Source organism: Parasteatoda tepidariorum, chromosome 7 (assembly GCF_043381705.1).
Source record: "Parasteatoda tepidariorum isolate YZ-2023 chromosome 7, CAS_Ptep_4.0, whole genome shotgun sequence".
In the NCBI taxonomy this organism is placed as follows: domain Eukaryota; kingdom Metazoa; phylum Arthropoda; class Arachnida; order Araneae; family Theridiidae; genus Parasteatoda; species Parasteatoda tepidariorum.
The window spans coordinates 75,420,316-75,447,102 of NC_092210.1; the positions used below are offsets into that span (position 1 = coordinate 75,420,316).

A 26,787-nucleotide genomic window follows, 5' to 3' on the forward strand; every position below is an offset into this window, starting at 1 on the left:
TTTGCTGTATTACAGTGAAACTCACAATAAGGGGATAAAAATTTACTATAAATCTGCTTTGCAAAATTTTGAAACTATGCGATAACCGCAGTAAGGGGATGGGTTTTTAAAATAAATCAGCTTTGCATAGTGTCAAAAATTTGCTATAACCATCACATTTAAAGGATCGATTTTTACTGTAAAGATGTTTTGCTACATTATATTAAAACTTTTGAAACAAAAAAAAGTATATGACATAATGAAGAGCGTTTTTACCCGAAAATCAATTTCGCAGCATAATGCAGAAGCCTTGCAGTAAACATAACAACCCAGATAGTTAAATAAGGTTTATTTTTACTCAGCAAAAACCTTTTAATGTAAACCTAAAAAGGTTTATTATGCGGTTTACGTGTAAACCTTCTAATCTTAAAACGAGATCTGTGATTATCTGCTCTATTCTACACAATCCAAAACCTTGGAAAACAACCTATCTAAAAACCTTAAATCGAGATTGATTTAGGGTTTTCAAGCGTGAAAAAATCCTTTAATAAAGCTAGTCTCAAGGTGAAAATTATCTTAAATCTAGGTCATTATAAGGTTTCTTTTAGCAAAGTTTTGTTAGCTCAGCTAAAATCCATCTTGTCTTGTTTCGCGCGCAGGTCGTCGGGCTACCGAAGCGGAGGTGCCATTCCCTCCGCAGAGGATCAAAATTGAGATGGCATGTCTTCGGATCATCCTCTAGGATGTTTCCCAGATCGTCGCCAATAGCCCATTGTGCAGCTCTAGTGCGAAGTAAATAAAGTACCTACCTACCTGTAAATCATCGAAATTATTTTTCTTTATTTGTCAATTCTAAAGGTATTAACTGGAATATGGGCAGTTCGCAAAAAAGTGGTAACTATATGCTACTTGCAGTTAATTTTAAAAATCTTTATAAATGTATAAAAGCTCCTTTTATAGTGTATAAATGTTTTTTTTAACTGTTTAATAAATGCACTTGAAATATTACATAAAAATAAAAAGACAAAGGGTTTTTAAACCTTATTCATCAATTATTTAGACTTTCAGATGTGTATGTTACAAGTTTTGGACAAAAGGTTGCTACCTAGAATTCGACTTTTATCTCATTTCGCTACACTTCTGAAACTAAATGAATCAAAGAATATTCGCATACATTTAACTTGTTTGTCAAGAGGTAGTTCCCAGCAAAAAATAAATAAATAAAAATAAATAATAATAATAACCGAAATATCCTCTCGACAGTTATTAAATTTTTTTTTTTTGACATAATATACAAAAATTTGAACGATATTGGCGAAATAGCTTCTGAACCCTCTTGTCTTGAAATTTTGATGGACAGTTCAATTTGATCCTATCTAGTGTGACGTCATCAAAGACATTATTATGGACCTAACTGACCATTTTAGTAGTAGTAGTTGTAGTGGTTCATTTACGTCGCACTAGAGCTGCACAAAGGGCTATTGGCGACGGTCTGGGAAACATCCCTGAGGATGATCCGCCATCACAATTTTGATCCTCTGCAGAGGGGATGGCACACCCGCTTCGGTAGCCCGACAACCTCACGCGAAGTCGAGCACTTTACGGTAGAACAGTTTAACGAGGACCACTACCGCACACCCTCGGTCCCTACGCAGACTGATCCAAGTGATCACCCACCCGCACACTGACCGCAACCAGATGATGCTTGACTTCGGTGATCTGCTGGGAACCGTGTCTTAACGATCAGTCCACTGCGGGACGTGACCATTTTACATAAGCTGCAATACTTTTTAAAAAAAGCTTTAAAAAATAATTTTTAATCCTTTTAGGATGAAAGTTCTGAAACTGCAATATTTTTGCTTTATTTGAAAAAAGGTTTTTAGTGCAAACATTTTCGTGAAAATAAAAATAAAATTCCGAGACAATAAATAAATAAATAAAGTTGCCGGAAGGTTACATGCTTTCTGGGAATATGGGAATGAGTATTTTCTTTTTTACTGTAAATAAATTTATTGTAAATAATTTTACAGTTTCTAGTCGCGATTTTAAAAAGGAAGACAGAAAAAAAAAAAACTCCTGCAATACAAATTTTGTCGCCTAAATAGCACCAAGAACTAGTTTAAGAACAATAACACTTAGGAATAAGAAATCGATTAAATATTTAAACTTGCAATTTATTAAATAACGGCATCATTTTATATCGTGATTCGAAATTTATTATTATAGCAATATATTTGATTGCACGAAAGTTTTTAGGTGTGTCATGAAAAATAATTAAAATTCAATGTATGTTGTTGTTTAGAAAAGTTGGTCTGGGAAATATCCTCATCCAAAACCTTACCTCTTGAACTTAAAGAAAATGTACAGCTTATATGAATTCTATGCAGACTGTAATAAAATGAAGGTGAAGAAGTCAAACTAGATGTTTTTTCCTCAATAGCCCAATATCTTAAAAAATAATGTGTTTGATTAATTAGTTTATAAATATTAATGTAATAAAAAACATTTGTTTCTTACCAGACCGCAAGTATTCGAGTTTTATGACTCAAAGGAAGCTTTCAGGTATTTATAAGAAAGACTTATTTTTCTGTTAACTGAAATTTCCTGTTTTGTGAATTTGTGATAATGTAAAATGTTTTAGTTTGAATCTTTTTTAAGTATATAATAAGTAGAGGAGAGTGGGGTCAATTGTAACATTTTTTACTTAACTATTTTTAACTAACAAAAAATCCAATATATTATTAGTATTAATTGACAGACGAGTAAAGTAGACTATCCTCTACTGGTAAAAAAAAAATACCTCATCATATAGTTGTGATATATATTTTTATTGATCAAAATAGTAGTGATATTTTAGGAGTAAAAATAATAATGAGCAGAGACCTAAAGGGTTAAACTTTTAACTTTAAGGGGTTAAAAATTTTAATTTATGCTGTGAAAGGTGACAAATAAAATAATGCACATGCAACATAATATAAATGATATAGGAAACTATTGGTGGTTCTTAAAGAGTTAAGTAATGGTTTGTAAACATAAGATTATTTATTTTCAGCTGTTACAATCGTCCCTTTACTTATTGTTACAATTGTCCCCAAGACGCCATTTCAGCTTCATTTGTTAAAAACAATGCTAGTTAATTAGCAAAACTAATCTTTTTTTTATTGAAATGTTAATTAAGGTGTCCACTTACATATTCGGTTAATAATTTTTATTTGTTTAAACGAAATTACTTTGTTACAATATAATATTCTAATACCAAAAAAAGTACTTGCATAGCTTGAAAATATCATTTGTGATGTAACTCTTTCAAAAGTACATAAAAATGGTTGTCAGTAGGGATGGGGACATGTAGATTTACTAAATACACCTTGTGCGCCACCTAGGAACTAAATCTAGAACCCGACATTCGAAATTTTTGCTCTGTTACCTTGTTACAGATCGTACCTTGTTACAATTGACCCAACTCTCCCCTATATATTTATTAAGCTTTTTTTAAAATTTTAAAAATGTTACCTTATTTGTGATGTCTGAAAGTTTAAGCAATCCTTTTAATATGTCAATATACCATATAACTGTGTAGCAGTAGCTTAGATCTTTTTTAAAAGTACAATTTGGTTATTTTTTTTTTTTTTTTTTTNTTTTTTTTACTATTTTTATTATTATTTTCAAAATTTGCAGTATTCGAAATGTCGAAATTGTTAAGTAATTTATGTTAAAATAAATAGTGTGAAGCAGTGAATTCTGATGAAAGTTTACAAATTATCTGATTTCAACTATCGGCTGTAAAAACTACCCAAAAAAATTATTTTACTCTAAAATTGCTCTGAAAGTCAGGAAATAGAAAGAAATTCAAATTTTATGAAGCACAAATGTTCGGCTCGAGTTCACACATCGGTCGGGCTGACTTCAAGATAACTTCGGTCTTTATTTTACTTCTTGTGTTTAGATGTTTATTATTCTTTCTTCGTTGTTTTGTCTGTATTCCCCGCCAATAGGAAGAAAAAATGGTAACTATGTCTGAAAAAAAAAATCAAATTTCAAATACAAATAAAAACTAACGTTCAAAAATACTTTATTTTTATCGTATTCATCCGCTCTCGAATTCTGTTCTAGAATTTGTCTGGTCTCGCAATTTTGAAAATATAGTGGTCGATAAATGAAACATTTTGTCGCGTTTTAACTCATTAGCGAGCAGCAGCAGCAAGAACCAAGGTGTGCAGAGCGGTTTATCTTCAGTTAAATACAGCAGAAAATTGTTGATTATGGTAGCATGGTGATATCCATGGGTACTATTAGTAAGGTATAATCATAGGTACTGTTGAAATAGGCCTTTTTCAACCCACCTAAAGTATTAAATACAGCAGAAAATTGTCGATTATGGTAGTATGGTGATATCCATAGGTACTATTAGTAAGGTATAATCATAGGTACTGTTGAAATAGGCTTTTTACCATCCACCTGAAGTGTTAAATACAGTAGAAAATTGTTGATTATGGTAGTATGGTGATATCCATGGGTACTATTAGTAAGGTATAATCATAGGTACTGTTGAAATAGGCTTTTTACCATCCACCTGAAGTGTTAAATACAGTAGAAAATTNAATTAAATCAGAGTATGTATAATTCCACCTAAAGTGTTAAATACATCAGAAAATTGTTGATTATGGTAATTGAATAAGTTTGAAAATCTTTTCGTTCGTAATCACATACTTTGACTGTTGATTCAAAACTCATTTAATTCGAGTATAACTTTAAACTTATTTAAGTGCCCTAAAGCGTACGCTTATTTAATCTTTTTTGCGGGTATCCAAGCTTCAATACGTAGAAAGATCACTGGCGGTGCATAAAATAAATAATATTTTTGAATCTAATATTTAAAAAATATATATAAGTAAAATAAAAACAAATATTAAAACCTGAAAACTATCATCTATTCATCAACATTACCAAAATAAATGTGAAACATTTTTTTAAAATTTTTATTTTGAAAAAGAAGAAAAAGAAACAATACAACGCCTCTAATGCCTTCACATCACTTTGTTTTAAATAAATTAAATTTTCTCATCGTGTTTATGAAAATAAATAAATAAACAAATAGAACTTTAAAAATGAATCATAGAACTATACAAAAACTATGAACTGAAAATGAGCTCATTGGTATTGTTGATATTTTTCTTATTATAAATTCACGTTTTATTTCCGCATTTAACTCTGGTCATTTACTTTTTCAATTGTTATTTTTTATACTACGATTTCTCTTCCAATACATTTTTTATGCTTATTTTATAAACATAGTTTACGATGCTTATTAAAATAAATATTACTTATATAAAAAAATTAAGTCTAGTTGAGCGAGAAGTATCGGTATTATATGTGAAAGAAAAAAAAAAGATTTTTTTTTTTAAATAGCTTTAGCATTGGATTTATCCTTCTATTCAGTGAAACGGACCGTCAAATTTATCCTTATATCGAATTCGAAAATTCATGTTTAACACACATAGTGTAACTTATAAGTTTATTATGGAAAATATAACGAAAGTGTTGCAATCGCAAAACAATTTCCGAATTGCATCTTTTGGTAACAAGTATTCGCCAAATTAGCGGGAACAACAATTATTCGCCAAATTAGCGGTGGTCCGAAAAACACAGCCTTCTTTACCCGCAAACTGCAGATTGGTCATCAATTATTGGTGTTAAGATTTAATTACACCCTTTTAAATATCTATAAACACTCGATTCGGTATTAACTTTAAATAAAGTAAACACTCACACAATTTTTAAATTTTTTCAACACCAAATTTGGATAGGTATTACATCACACCAGTTTTTAATGTATATTTAAACGCATTGAACATGTCGCAGCTTAAATTATATTTTCATACGTATATATATATGAAAATAATTTGACAAAGGTGTTACTTTTCTATTTTCACACAATTTTTTTTAAAGAAATAATTAAATTGGATTTTTGACAGGTTTTGGGATTTTATTTTAGAGTTATAATTTATTCGTCTAGAATAAGGAGACAAAGGAACAAGGCGAGGTTTCATTGTAGTGTTTTTAAATCTCGGCAGGTATATTCAAGAATTGTCCTTAGAAGGCAGTTCCTATTTTATGACTCTTTTTTGTTTTTATTTATCTTCGTTTGTCCGAGGCGTTTTTCTTTTTTTCTTTCTTATTTTAGCTCTTTACTTTCCGCGGTTTGGCAGAGATATTTTGTAATATTATTTGCCCTTCCCTTTATCATTCTCTTTTTTATGATTTGAAGCGGCATTTCAACAACAAGTGTACACGCTGAATAGTGCAGTCAAATACCTGAAACAAAGGCAATCTTCTAGCTAAATTTAAAAGCATCTTTTTATTAAGAAAATAACGAAAAAACTTAAGGCTGCTTTATTATAAAAATTAATTTAGCTTAGATGGAATAATCTATAATGCAATTACAAATTAAAAGTTAGAAATGTCATTTGTAATTTTATTCAATCATAAATATTAGAAAATTTAATATATTATTATGATAACTATAACCATTACATTTACAAATTTTATAAATAATACTTTTATTTATAAATACTATTTTTATAGTTTAATTATATGTAATATTCATAAATCTAAACTGTGGTTCATGATTAAAATAAGTATAGTTTCAGTTTTCTCTACAAAGACAAGTTGCCTACTTCTCATTGCATCATTCATAATTTTAAAAAGTCTTCCATTATAAAAAAAAAATTACGTTATTATTATTTTCTTTTTTTAAATAAAAAAAACTGAGCAGGTGACCAGTTTATTACGAGCTGAGGTACCTTAGTCTGACTTATGAAGCACTTTGAACCATTAAGCAGCAAAAGTATATTCATAAACAATATATAAGAACGATGAATTTTTTCTAATACAGTTATTACATGAATTACTGAACCGATGAATCGATCCGCGATAAATTTGGAGTAAATATGTTCGAAGACACGGCGGATATAACAGTCCATTTTAAAACTGTTTCCGACTCCGTTTCACCTGTTACATCACAAAAAAAGAGCTTTTAATAGAATTTGATAAGTATTTTATAATATGAGCATTAGCTTGCAGCTCTAATCAATCAAAAATTAGCTTTATGGAATTTTTGTGAATTATTTATCTCTGGTTTCCTTTGTTAGGGTATCACAAATAAAATCAACGTTAATAATTAGGTACATGCAACGCGAGAGTTAACATTGCAGTTATTAGGCTTGGTTTAATACCATTCTGAATCAATTTTCGGATCAAATTTAATTGGATACCTGAAAGTGACGTCACGGGTGTGTGACAAATCTGATTGGCTGCTGAATCATGGCATTAAACAAATGCCACGATTTATCCACACATGACGTTGCTTGCAGGTATGTAATTTGTGAAATAACGTATTTTAAAAAGTGTATGAACTTATTTCTTATTTTGATACTTCCGCTTTTAAGACCCGTTTGTATAAACCTAAATAATGGAATCTCAACAAGAACTAATAAAATAAAATTAAACTCAAATTTGTACTCAAAAGCAACATTGATGGAGAAATGGTACTAATTCGTTCAGAATAAACGTAAAAAAACACCGATGTTGACACCAATGAATATTAATTTTGGTAATATTTATTAATTAAGTAAAATAATAATCTATGTACTAAAAGGCAAACTCGATGGGGAAATGGTATTAATTCGTCAAATAGAGCACAGAAAATCGGTAAACTAAACGACAAAAAACGTCAATGATGCTTAGTTAATTTTGGTAATACTAACTGAAATAAAAAACCAAGCTATGTACTAAAAAGCGAAATTAAAGGAGAAAATGTACTTATTCGTTATGAGAAACTATAAAAAGTCGCTATACTTTTTATTGACACCCAATGTTGCTTACTTTGGTAATAGGTACTACTGGCATTGTGCTAATGGGTACCAAAGATACTCTTACATAGATACAAAGTATTTTATGAGTAAATTTGGTGCCTATTACAGCTGCACCAATACTGTACATTTTTGTGATATGGGGTAGTAAATAAGTTTTTTACGGCGACCTCGAACATATAAGTAAAGGAGGAGAAAGTAGTTTGATTATGGTAAAGCATGAGTTGTCTCGAGAAACTGCATTATGCCAGATGATACTAAATACAGTTAATCTTTCTTTTAATGGGATGAATGAATGACGATAAAGGAATAAATACATGTTTTTCTAAATCTAATAACGTAAAGCCATCGGGAAGGGCAACAAATGATAAAAAACATTGGAATTATTTTAACTTCATTATTCGTGTGTCTTACAGTTTTGGGCACGATTTTGTAGTGTTGATCAGGACTGATTTATTGATTCTTTTTTCTTTTTTCACCCCGTACGAAGAACGGGTATTTAGGAAGTATATTTATAATTTCAACTAAGTATAATCTTTGTAAATTAAATTAGTGTATGTATAATTGTATAATTTAATTGTATAATTATATATGTATATGTTACGCGCAAAACCCGAAGTCCGGCCGGCCAGATCGCGAATTGCCAGACCTCTTGGCCTAAGTCCGAAATTTTCTTGATTTCGGGAATTGTCCAGCCAGATTGCGAAGTGGCCACGATGTTCCGGCCAAAGTGCGAAATAATTGAAACGATCAGTAAATATTTTACTTTTGCGGCCTTCTATAATTATATAAATAATTCTTATAAATCTTCTATATTAAAAATATAAAAAATAGAAGTTTTTAAATTGTCTATTAAATAATCATTTATTTAATAATCATTATTAAATTGTCTATTTGATTGTTTTATTTAAAAGTTTTTCTGCTAATACTGCCCCTTTTGTTTTCTTTTTTAATTAAAAAATATAAATCTTCTAATTTAAAAATTTAGAAAATAGACTTGTTTTTAACTTAAAATTTAAAAATTTTAATTTTTTACTCTGTCTCAAATGAAATCAAGAAAATATCGGACATTGGCCGGAACATCTCGGCCACTTCGTGATCTGGCCGGCCAATTCCCGAAATCAAGAAAATTTCGGACTTTGGCCAGCCAATTTACAGCGTTCTTGGCCAATTCGTGATCTGGCCGGCCAGATCGCGAATTGGCCGACTTCGGGCTTTGGCCGTAACATATATAATTGTATAACTATGTGTATGTATAATTTAAATTAACTATAACACTTTAAATTTTTTCAGTTATACTAGTCACAAATTTACGTATTTATAATATTCAGTTTAAAACACGTAACCAAAATTTCACGAAATAAAAAGCACCATACTCTCCGAATAGTTTTCAATATGTACATTTTCTTTACCTTCCAGAAAGCATTTTGAAAATACGATACTTTTTGAAATTGATTGAGCTCATAATTAAATTATTCTTTTAAAGATAGTACATAATTATTTTTATAATTCAAATTTTACAATATTGCTGTTTAGTAACTAAAAAATTCAAATATGAAATTAAAAAAAATGATATCAAATATGCTGAATTTTAAGCATTATATCTAAAATATATAATGTGCTTATCATTATTTATTTATTAAAAATTTATTTCATTTATTTTCAAATAATTTTTAAGCAAAATAGTTTTTTGATAGACAATTTGCCTCGATAATTTCATTTACGGCCATTTTTATTGTAATAGTTTCTAAATTGTAAAAAAACTTTTAACATAATAATAGATTTGATTGTTAAGCATTTCTGAAAGAAAATACGCAGGTAAATTTTTTCTCGACTTGCGACTTGAACATCAGGCGAATGTATATTTTAAAAATTAACACCCTAACTTAAATGATTATGATTAAAAAAATATATATACAGTCGGACNGGACCATTAAGCAGCAAAAGTATATTCATAAACAATATATAAGAACGATGAATTTTTTCTAATACAGTTATTACATGAATTACTGAACCGATGAATCGATCCGCGATAAATTTGGAGTAAATATGTTCGAAGACACGGCGGATATAACAGTCCATTTTAAAACTGTTTCCGACTCCGTTTCACCTGTTACATCACAAAAAAAGAGCTTTTAATAGAATTTGATAAGTATTTTATAATATGAGCATTAGCTTGCAGCTCTAATCAATCAAAAATTAGCTTTATGGAATTTTTGTTAATTATTTATCTTTGGTTTCCTTTGTCAGGGTATCACAAATAAAATCATCGTTAATAATTAGGTACATGCAACGCGAGAGTTAACATTGCAGTTATTAGGCTTGGTTTATTACCATGCTGAATCAATTTTCGGATCAAATTTAATTGGATACCTGAAAGCGACGTCACGGCTGTGTGACAAACCTGATTGGCTGCTGAATCATGGCATAAATAAATGCCACGATTTATCCACACATGACGTCGCTTGCAGGCATGCAATTTCTGAAATAACATATTTTAAAAAGTATATTACCTTCTTTTTTATTTTGATATTTTCGCTTTTAAAGCCTGTTTGTATGAACCAAAATAATGGAATCTCAACAAGAACTAATACAATAAAATTGAAATTATCTTTTAGGCCATGATAAAATTGTCGAGTATTCTGAATATCATAGCTTAAAGGATACTTTACGCATAGTTGATATTTCTTTTGATGAGTTGAACTTCTAACTTCTTCTAACCCAAATCATCGTACATCTAATAGTATGAAACCGCACCAGAATATAAACCAAATATTAAATAAATAAATAAACAATTATTTATTGAGCCGTAAAAAAATTGTGGTAGATTCCGAATATTGCATTTTAAATGATACTAAATGCATAGTTAATTTTTCTTCTGGTAAGCTGAACTCGTAACTCATATTAAAGTAAATCTAATAGTACACTGAAGGGACAAAGTCATGGGATACCTCTTAATATCGTATCAGATCCCTCTAGTTTTACGAAAGTGCAGAAACTCGACGTAGCACGGACTCAACAAAAGTAGTTGGAAGTTTTTCGCAGGAATATTCAGCCGTGCAGTCTAAATAGTTTGTCTCGACAAACTGTATTATGCCAGATGATACTAAATACAGTTAATCTTTATTTTAATGGGATGAATGAATGATGATAAAGGGATAAATACGTGTTTTTCTAAATCTAATAACGTAAAGTCATCAGAAAGGGCGAAAATAATAACAAATGATAAAGAAACATTGGAATTATTTTAACTTTATTATTTGTGTCGATATTTGTCTTTGGGTACGATTTTGTAGTGCTGATCAGGACTGATTTATTGATTCTTTTTTTTTCTTCATCCCGTACGAAAAACGGGTATTTAGGTAGTATATTTATAATTTCAACTAAGTATAATCTTTGTAAATTAAATCAGAGTATGTATAATTGTATAATTTAATTGTACAATTATGTATCTGTATAATTATGTGTAAGTATAATTTAAATTAACTGTAATACTTTACGTATTTATAATATTCAGTTTAAAACACGCAACCAAAATTTCACGAAATAAAAAGCACCATACTTCCCAAATAATTTTCGAAATGTAAATTTTTTTTTCCAGAAAGCATTTTGAAAATACGATACTTTTTGAAATTGATTGAGCTCATAATTAAATTATTCTTTTAAAGATAGTACATAATTATTTTTATAATTCAAATTTTACAATATTGCTGTTTAGTAACTAAAAAATTCAAATATGAAATTAAAAAAAATGATATCAAATATGCTGAATTTTAAGCATTATATCTAAAATATATAATGTGCTTATCATTATTTATTTATTAAAAATTTATTTCATTTATTTTCAAATAATTTTTAAGCAAAATAGTTTTTTGATAGACAATTTGCCTCGATAATTTCATTTACGGCCATTTTTATTGTAATAGTTTCTAAATTGTAAAAAAACTTTTAACATAATAATAGATTTGATTGTTAAGCATTTCTGAAAGAAAATACGCAGGTAAATTTTTTCTCGACTTGCGACTTGAACATCAGGCGAATGTATATTTTAAAAATTAACACCCTAACTTAAATGATTATGATTAAAAAAATATATATACAGTCGGACTTCTATTTAACGAACTTACATTTTACGAATTTCCCTATTTTACGAATTTTTTCGAGAAACCAAGAACAATTTGGAAATTTCTTTGTAAAAGAACGTCCAAATAGCGAAGTGAATTTTCTATTTAACGAACTTTTAATTGAGATCCACTTTCTCTATTTTCCAAAATATTTCTTAACATTTCAAACTTGTTATCGCATTTTATGGGGGAAATAACCTTGAATTAATTTTCGAAGCCACTGCTTTATGAAATGCATTACTGTTTTCTCTAAAGATTATCTTAGAAAAAGCAGTAAATTCCCTTTTTGTTTGCATTTCAAACGAAAAACTCAGTTCAAATTAACGGATATTTAACTTAAGAACGCATGTGGTAATGTTGAAAATTAATTTTAAAATAAATGCAACTATAATTTTATACATAAATTTAGCCTTTTTTTTAGTTGAAAATATATATAGCATGATAGTGTAACACTGGATAATGTTTTGCTCTATTCTTGCTTTCCATGCAGATTTCTTTTATTGTTAAGATTTATAAAATAAATAGTAGATACTAGTTCACAAGATAAAAGTGCATCAATTGCTATTTTAATTATGTCTAGTGTTTATGAATTTAAAAACCTGTTTTGTGTTGCGAAGTATTTTAAAAGGTGATTTTCTATTTAACCAATATTTCATATAACGAACTTATTATCGGGATTTAGTGACTTCGTTAAATAGAGGTCCGACTGTATTTTCGAACAATTTCTCTTCCGAGTTTACTGGAAATATTTTGAAGATAAAAAGATAGATAACATTACCCCGAATTTGCAATTTACATAAAATCTTAAAAAATAATAAAAACAGATTTTCACTTTAATTTCTTTTGAAACTGTTTAACGCTGAGCGAATGTATAAGAACTTGTTAGGGTGGGAAGTTGCAGACGCGGTGGCATTATGTTGTGTTGTAACCCTATCACTACAAATCGATTTCAAAGAACATCAATGGAATAAAAAAAAAATTGGGGACAACGACCGAAAAAAGTAAAAATTTCCTCCCCCTTCCCTCAAAGAAACATAAACTGGGAGTTCATGCATACCAGATGTGGTTTAATACCTCATTTTTATTCAATATTTTTCTGAGACACAGTGAGAGATGTGCTATAGAAGGGGGGAGGGAGGGAGGGTGAATAGGGCGATGAGACATTTGGCCGTAAGCGCGGGAGTCGTCCCCTAATTAGAGGCGGCCGGTAGCCCGGATGTTGGGTGTGGTGGTAATCAATATGGCTGTAGTGTCAAGGTCGCTCATACACAGAATCAGCTAAACACGCTTTGCAGGACGTCCAATCAAGGTAAGGATGCCTCCTCTCTTCTGTTGTTAAAATCATGAACAGCAGTTTTTTTAAGAACCTCTTTAAAAAACAGTATTTTTATTTTCATTAATATGACCATGGTGATGGTTGATTAGAAGTAATTTGTAAATTTTATTTCCTAAAGAGACAATATAAGTTTTTTTTTTAATATTCTCTTTTATTGATGTTTGTCAAATGTGGAATAATTGTTTGTTTAACTGGACATGTTTAGAATCAGGGGGAAAAATTTGAATAAAAAAAAATTTCCGGTGTAAAAGTACGGGAAAATATACTAAAAAAGAAGCATCGGAAAATGTACTTAAAGAATAAAAGATTTTAATTGTTTATTAGTAGAGATCGAATTAAATAACTTATTTGAATGTAATTAGTCATTTTTCATATAAAGCAATCAATAAACAAAGTTTATTTGTAAGTTTAAAGAAAGAAAGCTTTATTTATTTAACATTTTTTTAGTTGTAATTTCCTATAATTGTATTATTACATACTAAAGTATTATCCTCTACGCACCGCGCTTACTAACCCAAAAATTAAATGACATGTAAAATAATAATAATAATAATAGAGAGAGAAAACAAACAGTATGTTCAAGTATAATAATAGTATCAAGTATAATAATAATAGTGTTGCTTTTCCATTTATATTTAATGCCTTTCTTTTTTTCAAAAATTAAGAATAAAAAATAAATAGGAATTAAAAAAGAAACATGTTATGCAACATCCAATAAATTGCTAATATGGGTGAATGAATTTCGAATTAAAATTTTTTGTTCTTTCTTAGAATGAATGAAATTTGAATCAAGATTTCTGTCGTAGATTCCAAATTCTTATTCTCAATATAATTCAATTATAACGAGAAAAACATTCACTAACAGGTGGATTTATTTAAAATTTAGGAGTGATGATTACTGAAATGAACTATAATAATCAATAAAAAACTTAAATGACAATATCTCGTTTTTGTTCGTTTAATGTTTACATTTATCTAAGAAAAGCTATTTTTGACTATAAGAAAAACACAGCACGCTCATTTTCACTTGATATTAATTTAACGGGTTTAAAGTTAGAAGCCTTTTTAATAATTAAAAAATAAATAAATAAGAAAATTGAATAAAAAATACTAAATAAAAAAAAGGGATTTTAAAAAGCATGCATGATCATTTTCCCCTTAGATCTTCACATCAGGAAATCAACGTCTTTAAAGTTTAAAACCCATTAAAAAAATTAATATATAAATAAAGAGGTACGTTCAACTTATAACGAACTCTAATTAGTTTCTAAATTTTTAGATATTATAATTTTTTAGATATATTTCCTTAGATGAAATAATATGTTAGTTGCAAAAAAAATTAACGTATTTTAACAAAAAAAAAAAAAAAAAAAAAAAAATGGAGCCAGTCCGCAACCATGTTTGTTATTCAGTAACCCTAAAGTTTATATTTACAGTAAGAAAAGATACAAATAAGCGTCAGTAAAATTACTTTAAAATGTTTTTACATTGTACAATTTTAGTGTATCTTATCATCAAAAAAGGTGGCAAGTATTTAACACGAAAGTGGTGTAGTGCAGAACCTAGACCTAGGACAGTTCCTGGCTTAGTGAAATACAAAAAATGTTCTTTTACACTACTTGGAGTCAAGTAGGGTAAAAGAAAATTTTTTGGAATGTTCCTTCAATCCTTTTTGATCTTTAGTAACACAAATATTTATAATTATAGTAAGATAAAGAACATATAAGAGTTAGTAATGTTATTTTTACGAATTATTATAAAGTATGAATCATTAACTTTGTGTAATACATTCACTAATTCGATAATTGTTTTCGTCAATTTTGACGTATGTTTGGAAACCGTCTGACTACAAAGGTATGTTGTTTCTTAATCGAGGACGAGAATGTGAAATTTTTTTTCTGTCTCACACAATGCTGAACATTCCATTCCACAGAAACTGAAGTAAAATATTATAAAAGGCGTGCATATTTTTAGTTGTGTTATGAAGATAATTATATTATCAGAAGATTATTTACATAAAACTGCTAATCGCATTAAATAATTTTATACTAATTAATTTTCATGATCTTCGATTTTTTCAAGCCTAGTTTAAATTCATATTAATATTCTTTCCGTTCTGTTTGATAATTTTATTTTAAGAAATATTGTATGAGTGCATCCTAAATTAATGGTTCTTATTTCATGTTGTATCGCAAATGTAACTTGACTGACTTTCGTATGTATTATACACAGAATGCTTCTAAAAATGTGTTCTGTACCTTTCTGTAATAATAAACTTTTTAGAAGCATTATTTTTTAAATGATTTTTGTAATTAATTATCGTGTAAGATCTTCGGATTCCTCGAAAACTGTAAACAATTTGAAAATCTTATTTGATTAAGAATCACCTGAATTGATCTTATGTCTCATCAATGGTTAGCGTTTTTGTGTAACTGAAACCTTATTTTTAACCTTCAAAACATATAAAAATCTATCAAAATATTTGTGTTTCGATCGTAAATTTTAACGTTCATTAATTTTTGTTGCATTAAGTTTATATTTGGTGCACTTCCATCATAAAACTTGAAAAGTAAGTGTTTTCATATTGCTTTCTTTTTTCTTCCTTTTAAAAATAGAAATATCCACAGAATTTTATTTATCATTTCGTTCATTAAATTCTTTCTCTCATCAACAATAAAAATAGACTTTCTGCAATACAAATAGTAATTTAATACGTTGGTTATTGAACTTATACTTATTCTTTTTTTCTCAATCTGATCTTAAAATAATCTATCTGTATGTTGTAAAAATTCTGTTTTATTGGAAATATTGGAGTGGCGTAACTTGTCTTTTACAATGTCAATTTTATAAGTTTCATTGAAAGCTACAGCTTGCGATTTAATTCAATTCTTACGTGATCAATGTACCATTACATTCCAGAAAAACTTAGGCGGAGAGTTAAAATTGAAGACTTTAATTTGGCCACAAGTTTTTAGGATTTACTTCAATTATTAATTGATAGTGTCACTTTAATTTACTTGTACCTGAAAAAATTAGGTAGATTGTTAAAATTTGACACGATAAAAGACCTGTTTTCTTTTCGCACGATGCCAATTATTTTCATAATGTTTTAATTTGGTTGAAAGTTATTGAGATTTACTTCAGTTATAAACCTGAGTTTTGCTTTGAGATTAATTGATTTTATCTATACCCAGAAACTTTTCGTAGCGAGTTAAAAGTTTTAACATTGAAAGATCAGATTTTTCCTTTTTGTGCATAATGTAATTACTTTTAAAACATTTTAATTTGGCCTAAAGTCATTGGGATTTACTTTAATTAATCCATTTCAGTTTTACATTGTAATTAATTTATCTCAATTTTTCAGAAAAATTTAGATAGTTAGTTAAGATAACAGGCTGAAAGAGCAGAAGGTTTTTTTTTTGTGCATATTGCCGATTATTTTCAAAACATTTTAATTTGGCCGAAAGTTATTGAGAATTACTTCAATTATTATCTCGGAGGTTCGATGGCTCAGGGGACAGAGCGTTGCGTTCCGACCCAGGCTCGAACCCCAGCCGTGGCTGGTTGATACGAATTCTGCTCCCGGTATGCACAAACTACAGTGCTGACGTCAAATATCCTCAGTGATAGACGGATCATGGATTAGAATCTCCCTTCCGTCAGGCTAACCGTGAGAGGTTTTCGTGTTTTTCTCCTTCGTGTAAAGCAAATGTGAGTTACTTCCATCAAAAAGTCCTCCACGAAGGCTGGTTTGTCCGATGCTTGAGGAGTTCCCTTGTTTTCTGGGTGGGACTCAAAATAACTACGCTATGGAGTTGAACATTGATTGTCGTAAACTCAGAATTGGCTCGGTTGTTCAGAATTGGCCGGTAATAAAATAAATTTATTGGTCTTGAGTTTTCATTCGTAATTAATTTTTTACTACAATAAAAAATATAAAAAAATGCAAAGAGTAAAAATTTGACGCTTTTGAAAACAAAATTTTTTTTCATAATATCGTTTATTTTCCAATCATTTTAATTATACCCCAGATTAATGCCATTTTAAGTGTTATAATTTATTTATTTTCACTTCTTGCTTTCCATCGGAAAATACTACAGTTTCATATCTGATATTTTTTATTAATAATTAAAAGATGGTTCTGGCAACCAGTTGGTTTGTTCTTCAAATGCACCGATGCTGTAGAAAATTTAAGTGTATCTCAACACAAATGGTGGTAACTACTTGACGTCAAAGCGGTGTAGTGTAACATCATACAAAACTCTCGGCTCTTGGTGTTTCACTGCACCAAGAACCGAGGATTGTTATTGGTGTTGCGAAGCATCATAACTTTTTGTTAAGTAGCTGCCACCATTTTTAATTTTTAGTAAAACTTAAATTTATTATTACAGTCAGTAAAATTATTTTTGCGATAAAATATAACGTAAACATTAATTTAGGATGTATATTTACACTAATTATTAAAATACTATGAGTTTGATAATTTAACATACACACACACCACATAGAGAAAATGTTGAAATGAATTCGAACTAGGCTTAACAAAACAGAATCAAATAGAAATTAAACATTATTAAACTGTTTAGTACATTTGACAGATTTATGAGATGAGAACATAATTATCTTTATCACATAACTAAAAACACACATGGATCTTTTAACAGTTTACTTCTGTTTCTGGTGAAACAATAAAGTTTCACCTCGTGCTCGATTGCAAAATCTATCGTTTTCATCTGACGATTCCCAAACGTTTGCCAAAATTGGCGAAATAATTCATGATTAGTAAATGCTTCTGAACTTGGTGCAAGCTTTCTCAGTTATTATTGTTCAGTTTGAAATGCGTGCATGAACACTCTATTATGTATTAACTTGCGATAAAATATTCATTCACCCAATTTTTGTAGTTTAACAGCACCAAATTCGGTTAGTTATTATACCTCAGTTTTTAGAGTGTAGTGGGAAGGGCATGTTGATTTCAGCAGCACTGCTCTGGGGTTTACAGATTGTCTTTGAATCCGCAACTGATAAAGATATGAATATTTTTCACGTTATGGATGATAATAAAATAATATTAAAAATAATGGAACAATTTTTTTTTTTAAAGAACTTTTTGTTTCGCCTTAATAAACAAAGATGGGTGCGGAGCAATACAAGGATTAGTGAGCGAAGTTTTTGATTTTTCTAAAAAATAGCTGTGGCAGAAACGAGTGATAAATTAAAACGGTGTATTAGAAAACTGTTTGATTATAAGTGCTTGGATTAATTATTCTAGCTAAACCTTTTATGATTTTAGAAATTAAGCCCCGTTACAAACTGATTTTATAAGCAGAAACTGTCTTGTGTCACACGAAATCTTGTAAGTCCATTTACGATTTGAGTTTGGGGTTATCCCGATAAAACTTGCAAGTTCTTTTCCAAAACTAGGGTCATAAAACGAGTTTGTGTTGCAAGAATCTTTCCTCAGCCATCATACTAAGTTATCGTTGAATTAATGATTAACTTATATTAATTGCATAATAAATGCAGTTTTTAAAGCGATATATGCTCTAATTTTTAAATACATTCTTTTTCTGAGATCTCTGTGCCATGTTTACATTAAACAGCGAGCACTTTAATAAAAGAAGATAAACTAAAACATTCAATGAAGATTTATCAAGACTATTTATTCTTGATAGAATGTTGTTTTAAATTGCCTTTTTGTCTGAGTAAAGCGACGTGTAAGTCCTAGTTCTGCGTATTTAAATACTTGCAGCACTACGGAATTATGACCAAAAGTCATGGAATTAGAATATGGCAATTAATAATTCTTTTAAAGGGATTCTGCTCTAATTTCTAAATACATTCTTTTTCCGAGATCTCTGTGCCATGTTTACATTAAACAGCGAGCACTTTAGTAAAAGAAGATTAACAAAAACTTTCGATGAAGATTTATAGAGACTATTTGATAGAATGTTGTTTTAAATTGCCTTTTTGTCTGAGTAAAGAGACGTGTAAGTCCTAGTTCTGCGTATTTAAATACTTGTAGCGCTACAGAATTATGACCAAAAGTCATGGAATTAGGATATGGCAATTAATAATTCTTCTCAGATATTTGTATTAGGCTGAAGTACTTAGCAACTTTCTACGTGACAGGATCACAGTTCATTTAGCAAGAGGTATTCCACTCTCCTACAATGTCACGCGCGCCGTCAATCATATGCCAGTATAAGATCTTCTGCACGTGGTTCAAGTGAGGTTTGGGCGAGATCATTTCAGCATTTTACCACACCTCCATCTTAAAGAAGAAAAAAAAACCTTTACATTTATTGTAGATCCTTTTCATTTTTATGAACGTTTTCTGTCATAAATCATCGCACTAAAACTAAAGACCACCTCGCTAATCCAGATTGAAACATTTTTTCCTTTTTGCAAAGGATGACTGCGCCTCAAAGCATCAAAATTTCCCCACCTATTCTATCATCCTCCTTTTCTTTTCTTTTTTATTTTTTTATTATCCTCCTTGCCTTTTGTAGGTGTTGGTCGAATGCTCATGTTTTTTTATTAAGTTGAATAGATAAATTCGAAGCCCGTGTTCTGAGAACTGTTTTTTAAGGATAGATGTAGTCAATTTTCTACAGATCGATACTTTTTTCTTTATGTGTGTATGATTTTTAATGTTTTTCAATTTGGTAAACATATATTTTTTTAAAGGGTTAACTTGAAATACTTGCATGTATTGTTTTTCTGCAAAGATAGACACATAAATTATTACATTAGTAGTGGAAAAAATTAATTTGAATCAAATTCACTTGAGCCAACACCTCCTAGAAGAAAGAAGGCCTAAGTACTGATTAATTTAGTAGTCCGACGTAGCGAACATAAACTGCGCAGTGGATGTAAAATAGGAAAGATGACGCTACGTTCAGGCTACAAAGCTGCGTTGTGGTGGTAAATACGAAATATGTCATTATGTTTGGGCTACTAAAGGATCAAATTTCTTGTTTATGGTAACCCGTGCGGCTGAGGCCTTCCCTTTTCTAGGAGATATTGCATGAGAGCTCGCCTCCCAATGAAGAAAAGTGTATACGATACAATAAGTATATACCATAAGTTGTGAACTTAGAATTTTCATTAATCATTTCTCACTGAAAAAGTGTGTTAAAAAAGTCTAGACTTCTTTTGTAAAATGTAAGTTTGTATCATGAATAAAAACATTACATACTAAAAACATAAACCCAACATAAAAATATCTACATAGTTCTAACATCAGCCTACGTTTTTTTGAACTAAGTTTAAACTATTTAATGAAATATGCGAAACAAAATGCTCTTATGGTCGGTATTGTAAGACATTTTTTTTTTGTTGAAATATCAGGAAACGACAAGCGCGGTAACTCCATAAATTTTTAAACGGTTTGCTTCAAAATTTAACAGCTTGATATAGTCTCCATTATACCATTCAAAATTTGAATTATTATTGTAGCCCACTTGAATAAGGCGATTAAAATTATTGACAGTTACTGAAATCACTGAGCCACATTTGTTTAAAAAACTTTTTCAACTGAAACAATTCTGTAATTAATCGAAACATTAGAGACATTTGTTATGTTGTGGCCTAACTACCACTACAAATATTAAATACCAAATCACTAGTATATAAGACATGTTAACTTGATTCTGGCTTGATAGATTAAGGTTGACATAGTCGACAGTGTTATTCTATAATCCCCCTCGATGTCAGCAATCCCGTAAAAACGGATTTAACGTTGAACCATAACATGGATTTCTTGAACGATAAAATCATGTAAATTTGCTTTAACCAAAATATGGTGTTAAAATGAACCATGTATCGGTTTAAGTTGAACTATAGCTTTGTTTAACCAAAAGAAGTAGGACAAAATGGTTCAACTTAGTGCCACATTGAAGCAAATTTGAACAATGATGCTGAATTTCCTCAAAAGCTATTTCCTTATTATTAATACAATCATACATCATTATTTTATTGATATTGTTATTCTATGTGCTCATTTCTATAAATATTTTGTTGATGTTAATATTGTTTATCCTATTGATATATTAAATAATTAAAAAAAGTGCTAAAATTCTAGATGGTTAACATTTGTCATGAAATTATTCTAATATATTCTAAATTATCCCTTGATTTTTAAGTGCTTTTTTTCGTCTTGTCTGTTTCCAACTCTCAAAAAATCGGATTAATTTCACAGAATTTTTTTTTCACATTTAAAAATAACATAGAAAAGGCAGTGGCACTTGACTAGACCTAGTATGACTAGACCTTTGGTAAATATCCGAAATATATACTAGGTCTATATATACTGGGCCACTGCCCAGTATACATTTGCCCGGTTTATCCTACACTGATGTTTTTTTAAGGTTCAGTGCCACTGCNATATTGTTTATCCTATTGATATATTAAATAATTAAAAAAAGTGCTAAAATTCTAGATGGTTAACATTTGTCATGAAATTATTCTAATATATTCTAAATTATCCCTTGATTTTTAAGTGCTTTTTTTCGTCTTGTCAGTTTCTAACTCTCAAAAAATCGGATTAATTTCGCAGAATTTTTTTTTTTTTTCCACATTTAAAAATGACATAGAAAAGTATTCCAAGCAACTTTGAATGTTTCCAACTTTTTACTAGTATTTTACATATTTTTCAACATTATTTCACACCAAAAAACTATATAGATGATATATATGTTTAGGGCGGTCAAAATGAATACACATCTGCGGGTTAACTGAGAGTTGAACATAAAAGCAATTATTAAATGAAATTTTATAGCTTTGCATATTCATAATGAAGTATAATTTTTAATTGTGTTGCTGTTATTTCTTCTTACTCTGTTTGGAAAAAAAATGGTGGATTATTAAATTAAATATGGGTCATGTCATATTACATGTATAGATCGAAGGAATATTTTTGCTGTTTAAAATTCGATTTAAAACTCTCTAAGCCAATCAATTAAATGACACGTGCATACTTTAATAAGGGTGGTGTCCTTATGTTGATGTAACGTTGAAATTAAGGGTGTTGTCTCATTATTTTAAAATATGGAAAGAAAAAAAATATGCATTCATATTGTTTGTTTTTTCGGTATAAGAAATATGTTGAAACGAACTATAAAAATTTGCATAAATTCCTTAAGTTGTAGAATAACTAATAAAATCGAAACATGTCTGTATATATATTTTTTTAAAATACAAAAACGTTAATTTAGAAATAGATTATTATTATATTTTTATTTCATCTAGTTATTTTATTTATTATTTTTTGTTGAAAATATGATTCTAGTAATGGCGACTTTTTAAAATCTTTTTCAAATTTTCAATTGTTAGCTTTTGTTGTTAAATTAATTAAAACATATAAAGCAGAGTGTTTACGTTTTAAATATTGATCGTATTTACTTAATTAAAAAAAAAAAGTATTGATTTAAATCACTAAAGGTAAGAATAATGATTAGGATAATTTGTCCCAATTTTGAATGGAAGAATAAACAATACACAATGTTACATAACAGAAGATAGTTCCATGTAAAAAATGATTTTTACTAAATATTTATTTTGAACTATGCAATTTAGAGTAAAAAATTACTAAATTTGCTTGAAATTAATCGAATATTTTTTGAGAAATGAAAATTGGAATTATTATAAAGTTTCAAAAAATTCAAAAATTAATCAATTCCAAACTAATCGACTAAATTTGTTAAATTTTTTTTTTTACTATGCCATTTAAAATTTTATGATGCCTTACAATTAAAAAAATTTTTTATCTAATGCAAAATAGAGAAAAATTTAAAAATAATAATTTTCGCACAAAATTGGTTATGAACGATAGATAAATGATTTTTTTTTTTTTAATAAAAAGTTTCTAATTGGCTTAAAAAGTTCTTGAGGTATGGAAAAATGGGCAAAATGTGAAATTTGAAAATGTGTAAAGCGGCTAAACTTTCGACAGCTTTTCTGGTTCTTCTATACTAATTGATGAAAAAGTATTTTTATGTGTCTTATTTCGTAACTTAATTAACAATAAGTAGTAATAGGCATTATAGTAGTAGGCATAATTAACTAATTAATAAAGAACCGTTTGAACCATTAAGATTAGTTTTTAATACGTGAATCTGATCATTAGAACAAAAGTTATTCGGGGTGATACTTTTTCTGTTAAGTTTATTGTACAGTTCGGGTAAAAGAAAATATAAAAAATAAATAAATCTTAATGGTTCAAGGGGATGAACTCAAATATCAGACAATATTTTAAATTACGAAATAAACACAAAAACGCACTTTCTCTGAATAAACATACATTTTATTCGATGGATTTCTTATTAACAATATTTAAGGGGTAGCCGCAATCCTGGGATTATGGTCCTAATAGTATGTTCAGAAGAACGATCGTAAGTTGGGGCCCCTTAATGTTAATTTTACATTTTGTGCATTTCGCCCTGTCTCGAGAACTTTTTAAGTGAATTTTAAAATTTTTGTTTACAATATATAAAATTTGTTAATGCAACGATAATCCCATTCAAAAAATAATCTTGAATAATTATTTATAATTTTTTATTATTTCTTTTGGTTATAGCAGAAAAAATTTTGAGACTCTAATTTTATAAGGCAAAAATACAAAATTTGCATGAAATCGGTCACACAGTACCTGAGAAATCGAATTTTGAAAAAAGTCAGATACTATTTAAAATTCGGGTACGTTAATCCAGAGAAAGTACGTTTTTGTGTCTGATTTCATAACTTAAAATATCAACTAATTATCATATTTGAGGTCATTCCCTCGAACCAGTAAGATTCATTCCTTAAGTCCGAAAACTCCAACATTGGGTCAAAGGTAGTTTTATTTTCGAACTGTGTATAAAAAATGAGGAATTGAGGACTTCGTGATTTTATTACTTTAGCGTGTCATTTTAAATAAAATAGGAAACAAATTAATGTAAGAAAACCCCTAAAAATGTTGCCTTAATGCAATTCTTTTTATATCGATTAATCATTCATTAATTATAATAACTGGTTATAATGATTAACTTCATAATGAATAATTATTCCACCCATCGGAATGTAAAATTCTGAATAATAAGTCATTTTTATTCGACAAATTTGGGATAGCAAGATTTTATCATTTTAATCAACCTTTTTCGTAAAAGGAGCAATTAAAAGTATGACGTTTCCCTTAAACATCAACGTATGTTTACTGTAGTATAAAACAAGATCAAGAAAAAGTTAAATAATTAGTTCGGTACGGTAAATGCACTAAAAAAAGAGGTAAATAAAACGGTAAATTTGTTTACCAAATGGTAAATTTACTTTTTTTTACCCATGGCATGACCACCCTTTCTGGTCAGGTGTGGCTAAGAGGAGTGTTTTAATGCTTAATTTGATACATAAAAAATAATAATCTGACTACGATGGCAACAATACTTTTTTCTGTAAGTGTAGTTTCTTTTATACATGCTGGTGTTGTCATTTTTAACATGCACATTGAAGTTGATTTATGATAATATGTATATTTTAAATATTATTAGATTTTTACCACATCTATTTGCGTAACCGCAAAATCAAAATAAAGAATTGCAAAAATTTCAGGATGCGAGAGAGAGAGAAAAAAAAATTAACGATTTTTGCTTAATCATGTCTGCCTTTTAGATTGGGATTTCGTAAAATATTTTTCGCAATTGATACGTTAAATACATGTTTTTAAAATGTTAGAAGATAAAAATGTTAAAAGATTCAACAAAAAATTTGATTATTTCATTATTTTCAAAATCTAATGAAACTTAAGAGGGAAATAAATTATTATTTTTTCTTTTGTTAAACGTTTTTCAGCGTAGGATTTATGTGCTAATTGATCAAACTTGATTAGATAGATTAAAAATTACTGATATTCGAAAATCTTGTGCTCTATACACTAACCTATTCAGCAGTCTGAAAATATGTGACGTCTCGGGTACTTTTTGTTTAATATTTTTAGACAAAGAGCTGCTGAAATATCTAAAATTCTGCCAAATTCAAGGAAAATCAATTTCCTTATAATTTCTGAGAGGCACTTTAAAACACTTGAAGAACAATATGTTCTAAAAGAACCGGATATTTCTGTTCATTTAAAACCTACATATGCTGCGTGCTATCTAATAAATAAAATATCATCATATCTAATGAATAAAATATCAGTTGAACAGTTTAGACATTTAGAACATTTTTAGACAAAGAGCTAGCTGAAATATCTAAAATTCTGCCAAATTCAAGGAAAATCAATTTCCTTATAATTTCTGAGAGGCACTTTAAAACACTTGAAGAACAATATGTTCTAAAAGAACCGGATATTTCTGTTCATTTAAAACCTACATATGCTGCGTGCAGTATCTAATAAATAAAATATCAGTTGAACAGTTTAGACATTTAGAACAGTTAGAATATTTTTAGACAAAGAGCTAGCTGAAATATCTAAAATTCTGCACAATTCATGGAAAGTCAATTTCTTTAAAATTGGTGCGGGGCATTTTAAAACACTTGAAGAACAATATGTTCTAAAAGAACCGGATATTACTGTTAATTTAAAACCTTGTTCTAACGTATGCTGCTTGCAGTATCTAATAAATAAAATATCAGTTGAACAGTTACATGTTCATTAAAAATACACTGTATATATTTCTCATCCATCATGAAACATAACTTAACCCTAAATACGCCCTGTTCAAAAAACTTCCATAACAAAGGCAACTAGGTGGATTCAAATATATGTGTCATGATCATTGAAGTCAAATTTAAACTCTTTCCTTGCAAGTAAAGGATACTGCCCTCAAAACCATACGCTCTTCGCGTTCTTTTCCAATTAGAAAAGAAAAAAGTTCCTCAGCAGGGTGTTTCTCCGTACTAGCTGCAAATCTTTTTTTTTTTTTTTTCCAGCCACACCTCCTGATAAATCTCGTCTTCCCCTCTAGGGCAGGGTTAAAGCTTAATCAGGAGAACCCCGTAATGTCCCCCTCGTGCTAAAATTTCCTGCTTGCTTTTATTTTTCTTTTTATCAGAAAACACCCAGCTAACGTGATTGAATTACACACATGGTGTTTGCCAATGATAGGGGGCTGTATTACAATTGCGATTCGTTCCTCCACGGTTAAAGTTCCGTGAAGTTACAGAGGGGAAAAAAAAAAAAAACTTTTTATCTATTGGCCCATTTTTTAAATTTTTTTTCCATAAGCAGTGGGATGAAACAATTCCACTTATTTTTGACAATAACATTTACAAGAATTGTAATGCTTTTTATCCCTTAAAGTACGTGATCAACCACTTTACATTTTGAAAACTAATAAATTAAAACAGATCGCGTCAATTGGGACTTTTTAAAACAAAATAATGCAGCTTTACATATTTATGAAATGAAAATGAGATTTTTTTTTTCTGTTTTAAAATAATTTTTCATGTATTTTTATTTAATAATTGCGTAAAAATTCACGCTTTATATATATATATA

The 26,787-nt window shown here is 29.1% G+C and overlaps 1 protein-coding gene across 2 annotated transcripts in view; it reads left to right on the plus strand.

Moving 5' to 3' along the window:
* LOC107452215 (Krueppel-like factor 7) overlaps positions 1–26,787 on the plus strand; it is a 147,917-nt gene that overhangs the window by 74,390 nt on the left and 46,740 nt on the right. Inside the window, exon 1 of one of the 2 annotated variants that reach the window (XM_016068548.4) lies at positions 13,154–13,283. The exons of the other annotated variant lie outside the window; for it this stretch is intronic. The gene's annotated coding sequence lies outside the window, so the exon portion shown is untranslated. Of the gene's footprint in view, positions 1–13,153; positions 13,284–26,787 lie in introns of those variants that run through there. 2 annotated transcript variants of the gene reach the window in all.